General features: G+C 38.3%; 1 long non-coding RNA gene across 2 annotated transcripts; it reads right to left on the reverse strand.

The window, feature by feature from the left end:
• Nucleotides 1-1,661: 1,661 nt before the first annotated feature.
• Nucleotides 1,662-7,515, reverse strand: LOC122990180. Of its 2 annotated transcripts, XR_006405279.1 has the most exons (5): nucleotides 7,367-7,515; nucleotides 5,917-6,112; nucleotides 5,235-5,353; nucleotides 2,409-2,733; nucleotides 1,662-2,100 (listed from the first exon to the last, which is right to left on the reverse strand). It is a non-coding gene; the product is annotated as an uncharacterized LOC122990180 (long non-coding RNA). The 2 variants fall into 2 exon arrangements; XR_006405278.1 differs by having other exon boundaries at nucleotides 5,235-6,112.

Below are 7,515 nucleotides of genomic sequence, written 5' to 3' on the forward strand. Positions count from 1 at the left end.
ATCTTCACTTGTACAAAAGATGAGTATGCAAGGAGTGCACTGATGTGGTCTATCCTACAAATATTAAACAGCAGTTCTAAAGGAAAGTATTTTCCAACATAGGAAATGTCATCATATCCCAGGTGAGAAGGCTATGAAGGGCAACAACTGCATGCTAGCATTTAAAATATATTATCTGTGTATCACATTTATAAACATGTACAAATTGGAGTGTAAGACAACAGTCATGCCTGACAATTGCATTTATGTTGTTTGGGGTTAGGTGGAAGTGGTATAAGTTAACATATGGTGATGTTTCACTTTTGTTATGTAGTGAAGTTCAAGGGCCCCTACTGACATGCATATTTTGCAGAATATCTTCATGGTCCAACAGTTAGAAAAAAGTGATTTTGTAGTGCTAAAGATGAAAAGAGTGAACATACAGGTTTATAAGGGCAGTTTGCGCAGTTTTAATGGGCTATTTGGACAATTAACAAAATAAGGACTGTCATTTTTTGTGAAATGAGAACTGCCCACAACTTAAATACAAAAACACAATAAAAAAGAAACAAAAAAAACAGAAAAAACACAGCACAAAATGCACAAAATTCACAAATAATCATGCTCGTGCAAGTACTGTGGCACCTGGACAGGTGCAGACAGATAGGCAGCAATCCTGTCCCTGATGTGGTTTCCATGCCTTTCCTGTCCACCTGCACCAATGGGAGGAGCATTCTGGGGATCTTCTTTGGGCGAGAGATCCTCCATCTCTTCCAGAACATCGTTCATGTGGATGTAAAGATTGTGGAGGAATGCACAGCAAACAACGATGTCTGGTGCAAAATGTGGATGGACCTCCAGGGCCTTAGTGTGGAGAGTGTGGTGCACCAGCTTGTTTTCATCACTCCAAAAGCTCGTTCAACAACAGAACGAGCCCTGGAGTGATGCAAGTTATACCTCTCCTGGACCTGGCATTGCAGAGGGTGCTTGTATGGTGTTATGATGCCAATTGACTTTTATAGGCAGGGATAGGCACCCAAGAAGGTAGTAGCCAGCTGGAGGGTATAAGGCCCGGCAGAAGATGGGACTGTTATGCAGAACCCTAGCATCATGTACAGAGTCTGGATGGCCCACAAACACATCCAAGAATCTGCCTCTTGCATTTCATATGGCCTGCATTTGTACGGATGGAAAAAGCTTGTCAGCACGGTGCAGGTTCCCTGGAGCTCTAATACGAATGTGGCATCCATCTATGGCACCAGCAGCATGGGCAAAAGCAGGACTCAGTGCAAGTTCACTGAAGCCTTAGCCAATGGTGGGAAGCTCCTGTGGCGATGGCAGTGAAATTACAGTTGAGAGTTTGGCTTTTATGTCCCTGCTGACTCTGTGGATCATATTGTGCACAGTGGTCCTGGGAATTCCAAATGCAGAGCTGACCACAGAGAGTGATAGCCCATGGGCCAAACTATACAGGAACACAAGAACCTACATCTCCTGGCCCCAACCGTGGTCACTTGGTGAGGTAATCAATTGAATCAAGTATGCCACAGTTGTTTGATTTAGACGAAAGTCCTTCTTGAGGCAGACGTCTGGATTACTGTACGACAGCATTATAGGGGTGGCATCATTTAACTGCATGTTATCATTTAACTGCTAAATGTTATTTGAATACTGTCAACACATCCAACATTCATCCACCTAGGTGATAGCATATGTATAGGCCTGTAGAAATGATGTTGCTGCTCTGACATTCTTCAACAATATTCTCCTTGTCTTTGTCTTAATTGAGGACAAACCGTTTTATCACATTACAGTGGAATTACAATCAATAATGTACTAGGCTACATCTACACAATTCCATTGTTAATCTACAATAAATAATTTATAGAACTTACTAAAGAAGAAGAATATTCTACATAAAGATTAGATATGAATATACCACTGCTACAAAAAACAACAAGAAAAAAAAAAGAAAAAAGATGCAAGTACCTTTCTCTGGTGCATCAACGCTAAAAGGCGCCTTAAACGTCCATGCCTTCTGGAGGCTCTGTTCCTCTGATCTTCCAACAGCCGGTGGATCATGGCAACAGTTGCCGCTCCCGAAAGACACTGATAACATTTCTACAAAATGAAAGACAAAGACAATGACAACCCGCAGAGACATTGGGCCCTTTTTTCCTACAGGCACGAGGCCAGCACTGGGCAAAAAGCAGTCAGCAGTTATCTCATCTCTCCCTTTGACAGACACTCAGCAAGACAGAGAACAAAGTAGCTGAGAGAAACACACTCAGATGACTTTTAACAATAACACATTCTCAGTCAATCTATACCGTTACTGATGAATAACAAGGCAAACATAAAATAAAAATATACTGTAGGATATCTATCAATATTACTAAATTACCCTGCAGGCAAAAAAGGCTCTTTACCTTGAATGGACAATTGTAGAGTCCGCTGTTCTGATTCATGTCCATCTGAATCAAAGATTTGAAGGGTATATTCACCACCATCAGTCATTCTCAGGTTTTTTATCCTAAACATTCCATTACTGGGAGTAAAGATGGATCTGTCCTCTATCAGATTAGACACAATCTTATCCTTTCTCCCATCAAGTATTTTTCAAGTTTTGTTTTTATTCCATTGGTATTTAAATATTTCTGAGGCTTTGTCCATCAGCTGGAGCACCACAGTTCCTCCCAGATCTCCAAAACACTGCATCTCCATCCTGTCTGCCATCACAGTGGGTTTCAATACCTGGAAAAATAGAAAAATACATTTTTAAAAATGTTCACAATTGTGGTCATTCCATTTCTACAAAATTAAAGACTATGACAATGTTTAAGGTATGTACAAATATTCATGTTTTAAATGGAAAAATTAAGCATGTTATGCTTTTTGTTATTTTCTGTCAGTTTTATACTGTTATGATATTGTATGTCCGTGTTAAATATGGTCGAAGTTCCAAAACTTGAGGTTAACGTATATAGAAATGCTCCCTGCAAGTCAAAATCCAGGGCTTCAGTCTACGCAGTCGCTTTGTTCGTGTTGTTTTTTCTGGTCGTGTCTAGATGGCAACCATAGATTTGTGAAACCCTCACCAGAATTGTAAGGAAGTAGTAATTTTAACCAACACCACGTTTCAAATGATCATTTTAACCCAAACCATTATCTTTCCCTAACTCAAGTGGTTTTTGATCCTGAACCTAACCAGAGCTTAACCTTACTGTTGTCACATCATAAAACAGCGAGACAAGAATATCTTGAAGCTACTCTGGAGTGTTTCACTAATCTCGAGTTACCATCTAGACATGACTGTTTTTTCTACCTTAAACTTTTGTTAGTTCCGTACTCTTTGTTGCTAAGGTTGTTGCTAAGGTTTCTCCATGTATTGTTTGTGTTGTTCACTCTCATATTTCAGCTCAGATTTCATCTCCAACATGTACAGATGTATGTGAGAAGTTGACATTTGGAGTAAAGAATGAGAAAAATAAGTGAAATCCAACTACTATAGTTTGTTTGATGGTTTGTTGACGTAGCATCCTGAGATGGCGGAAGTCTGCCACTTCCAAGAGCTGGCCAATCAGAACAGAGTGGGCTCATAAGGAGGGGGTCTTAAGTAAGAAGTTTCTTAACTGTAAAACATGCAAAGATATTCCAGTAAAGCCCCAGATTAAAAATATAAACCTGTAAATGTGTGTAATATGTCCCCTTTAAGTTTGCTGCACTCTGTCTCTCTCGGTGCACATTTAGCATTACATGGGCCTGTCAGTTATAATGTTTCACTGTAGTACATTTAGTTATTTACTTTAGTCTAGTTTTACTAAATTAACCTCTCCTAGTCATTACAAACTCATGCTGTGTTTTTTACTACAGAACTTTACATCTGAAGTTTTCCAAAGATACCAAATTATATGTTGGAGGAGGAAACTTTGTATAAAATGATGCACAAGACATCTGAAGTTCAACTCTCAGTAGTTTCTATGGGGCCCCCAATAAAATAATAAAAACATAGTGTTAGTGTTGGCATGATACAACTGAATGTATTGTTTTTTGTTTTTTACTTGAGAAAAAACTGAAGGGACAAGAGAAAATTAAATATGAGAGGAGAAGAAGTCCTTAAATCCTTTAAGTATAATGTAATACATTCATCTGTAGTGGACAATAATTGTAATTGTTTCTGTACATGCACACTGATGTGGAATTTTATCTCCGTATTCTCTATTGCTCTGAGAAACAACTTTCTTTTTTAAAAAAAAGGTTTTTTATGTTTATGGTGAATGAAACTCGTCACACAAAGTTTCAGCCGTCTGAGGCTCATTAAGAGCTATTTGTGTTCGTGCGTGGATGACGCCAAACTATATCAGTGTTGAGCAGGACATAAACAGTGAAAAGGACAAAGTGGTTGGCAGGTTTGCCACTTTGAAGGAGAGGAGGATGAAATTTCTAAAAGGGACTCAGTTTGTTAAACTGTTTGGATTATTTTGTTCTATGGAGGATATTACACAAATGGACTAACGTTACACTAAACAACAGCAGTCTGAGCAGGGACAACAACCGGTGAGTGAAACATCCATAATTAGTCTTTATTAACTTAAATTTTAGTTATGAAGAAATCAGTCAGACTATTAGATTTATCTGTTGTTTAACTCCTTGTTTGCCGCATCTCAGCACCTGTCTGTGTCACTGCCTGTGGTGTTGAAGACTGTCCACTTTGTATTTGAATAAGTTGTAGACTGCCGTCTCTATTTTATGTTTATGTTATTCCCACGTAAGAAAGACATGGTACTGAGACAGTGCATCTGGCTTGTTGCTGTCTATTGGCGGCGGTGCTGAACTGTTTGTCAATCAATGTATGTAGAGCTCTGCATGCTGTCCTCAGTACTGAAACATTTGAACGTGGCTGGCGACCTGTTGTTTGGCTTCATTGTATGTTTTCGTAGTCATAGGCTTGCTTGGCTCAATGATAATTTGTGATTATGGATAGGATATATCAGCTATATTTTACAGTTGTGAATTTTAAAATGACTTTATTAGAAGGGCCCCTTGAGAATGCTTCACCCCCTCCGTGCTGAGAGTCTAGCTCTGCCCCTGTCAAGACCCCACAGGTGGATTCCAGTTCATTTGAGCTGCATAACACGTCATTGAAGAACTACTCACTATACTTGATCCTACTTGATAAAATGTCACAGTTGCACAACATGTTACTCACATAACGTTAAATCAATATCAATATGTCAAGTAGTGAAACAGCTCACCATGAGAGACTCCGAGCAGCATCACCAACAGTCCAACCACAGCTTCCATGTCTCCTCACTGTTCAGCCTCAGGAGAACGTGTGGAAACTTTGACCAAGCAGAGCGTTGTTTCTATTCATCTTTTTATAGATAGAGAGAGAAAAAGGAAGTGGTTCTAAGTGTCACTTTTCTGTTTACCTCCAACATGACAGAGAGCCTTCATATGTGTGATGGACTCAGTGGATGAAAACAAAACATCCCTCCTTCACACTGAAAGAGGATTTGAGACTGACAGCTGACTTTTCTAAAATATCCAGTATCAACAGTCACAAAAATAGATCTTCTTATGTCCAGGTGATACTGTAAAATACGTCATCTCTCTGTCTCACCATTGTGACAAAATAAGCATTTATATGATATATTGTGGCTCATAATTCTCATCTCTAAATCAATAATAACAAGTCAAATTTGAACCCACTGACAGGTCATTATTACAACAGCATGTTGAGCTCATAAAAAATCAGCAAACTGTATTTTAAATTCAGGTTGATCATTAAAGTCTCCAGTCATGAAAAAGGCATAGTGCAATATATGTAAAGTGCAAGACATATATTGTATCTGAGAGAATAATATTCAGTTCAACTTAAAAGCTTCATAAATTTCAGGTAAACATTGAAGGTTATATAGTGGAAAAGTAACGCACACCAAGGGTTGTAGTGAGGTGCTGATCACTGGAAGCAGATTCAAAAACAGGAAAGACATGTTGCACACTTTGGCTCCATATGTATTTCTTTTTCATTATGATGACGTTTTGGCCCTCAGGCCTTCATCCATGATTGTTGATCTGAGGCGTCTTGTTTCAGAGTGATGTTGTTGGTCTCTTTATTTCCAGAGAGGAGCTGAATACAAGAGCGGAAGAAGAGGAGAGGGTTAGGTGGTATTTATACGATTGCCGGAAGTAGCGTAGTTGAGGTGTGGTCCTGCTCCTGAAACTTCACTTAATAGCTTCAATAAAATTCTCAACAAAACATGTATAATAATATTACATTTTTAAGTTCTGCTGCAGCCATAAAAACATGGTGTCTTATAGTGTTGAATAGTTCAGTCATGATAAGTGTCATGAAGCTGCATGTGTGTGTGTTGGAACAGTGTCATACAGTATTTTTTTTAGAGGAACTTAAGAAAATGTTGGTGGGACATTCAGTGTTCAATGGGTCAGCTAATGATATCAAATTTTAAATGAATTTTTAAAATTAAAATATAAAAATATCATGATGATATTCGACCTGTTATGTTTTAAGTGTAAAACAGATCACAGTACTCAGACAGGAAATTGGTCTGTACACAGATATATCTCCAGGTTTCTTAAAATTTAATTATGATCATTTAGTCAGTTCTGATCTTTGGTTAGTGGAGAAATTAGTCCATTTTTGTGTAAGTCAGTGATCACACTAACTTGGAACAAGCCACTGGTTTATTACGTCTAAAAAAACAAATCATATGAACAGAGAGCCTACATGAAAGACTGCCCTAGACAGAGCATAGAGCGCGTTGATTGGCTTAGCCGTAAACACATCTACAGGTACGGTGGCTCATAATGAACAAACAGAACAATCATCTAACTAAATGATCTACAGTAAGTGAGAGGGTTTCCACTGTTCAAATTAAATTGAATTAATTTTGTGCTCTCAACTGATATTTGTAAAATTCTTTCATTTGGATCTCACTTTCAAAAATTTCATTAGCATTTACTTGCTCCGCAACCTGTGATTTCAAATTTAACCCACCGGAAGCTTTCAGATTGTAACAACATCAAACCATTTACTAGCAGTCGATCGCAGCTCTAAACTATCACTAAACTATGTGTTGTGTGTCATACTCAGTAATGAACAGGCTATGCATGTGAAACTAATCCCTGAAATCCTAGTTGTCAGTTGATTCTTGTTTGTTAAAAGTATTTATTTGGTCAAAGCTGTTTTCTAGCCTGGAACAGTATTTAAGCTGCTTCAGTTAGGATGATGTCAAACTTTATTTATTGACTAAAAGTGATCTTGTGGCTGCATAAAATCAACAATAATGATTTCTAATTTAACATAAAACACCTTTTTGCACAATATCAAATCCAACATTAACATAATAGTGAAACAGCTCACTATGAGAGACTCCGAGTAGCATCACCAACAGTCCAACCACAGCTTCCATGTCTCCTCACTGTTCAGCCTCTGTTGACCCAGTCAGCAGCTTTCAGATAAACTTCTCTACTTTATTGAATAGAAAACATGAACATCCTACACTGAACAGC

This window comes from Thunnus albacares, chromosome 10, assembly GCF_914725855.1.
Source record: "Thunnus albacares chromosome 10, fThuAlb1.1, whole genome shotgun sequence".
Lineage (NCBI taxonomy): Eukaryota > Metazoa > Chordata > Actinopteri > Scombriformes > Scombridae > Thunnus > Thunnus albacares.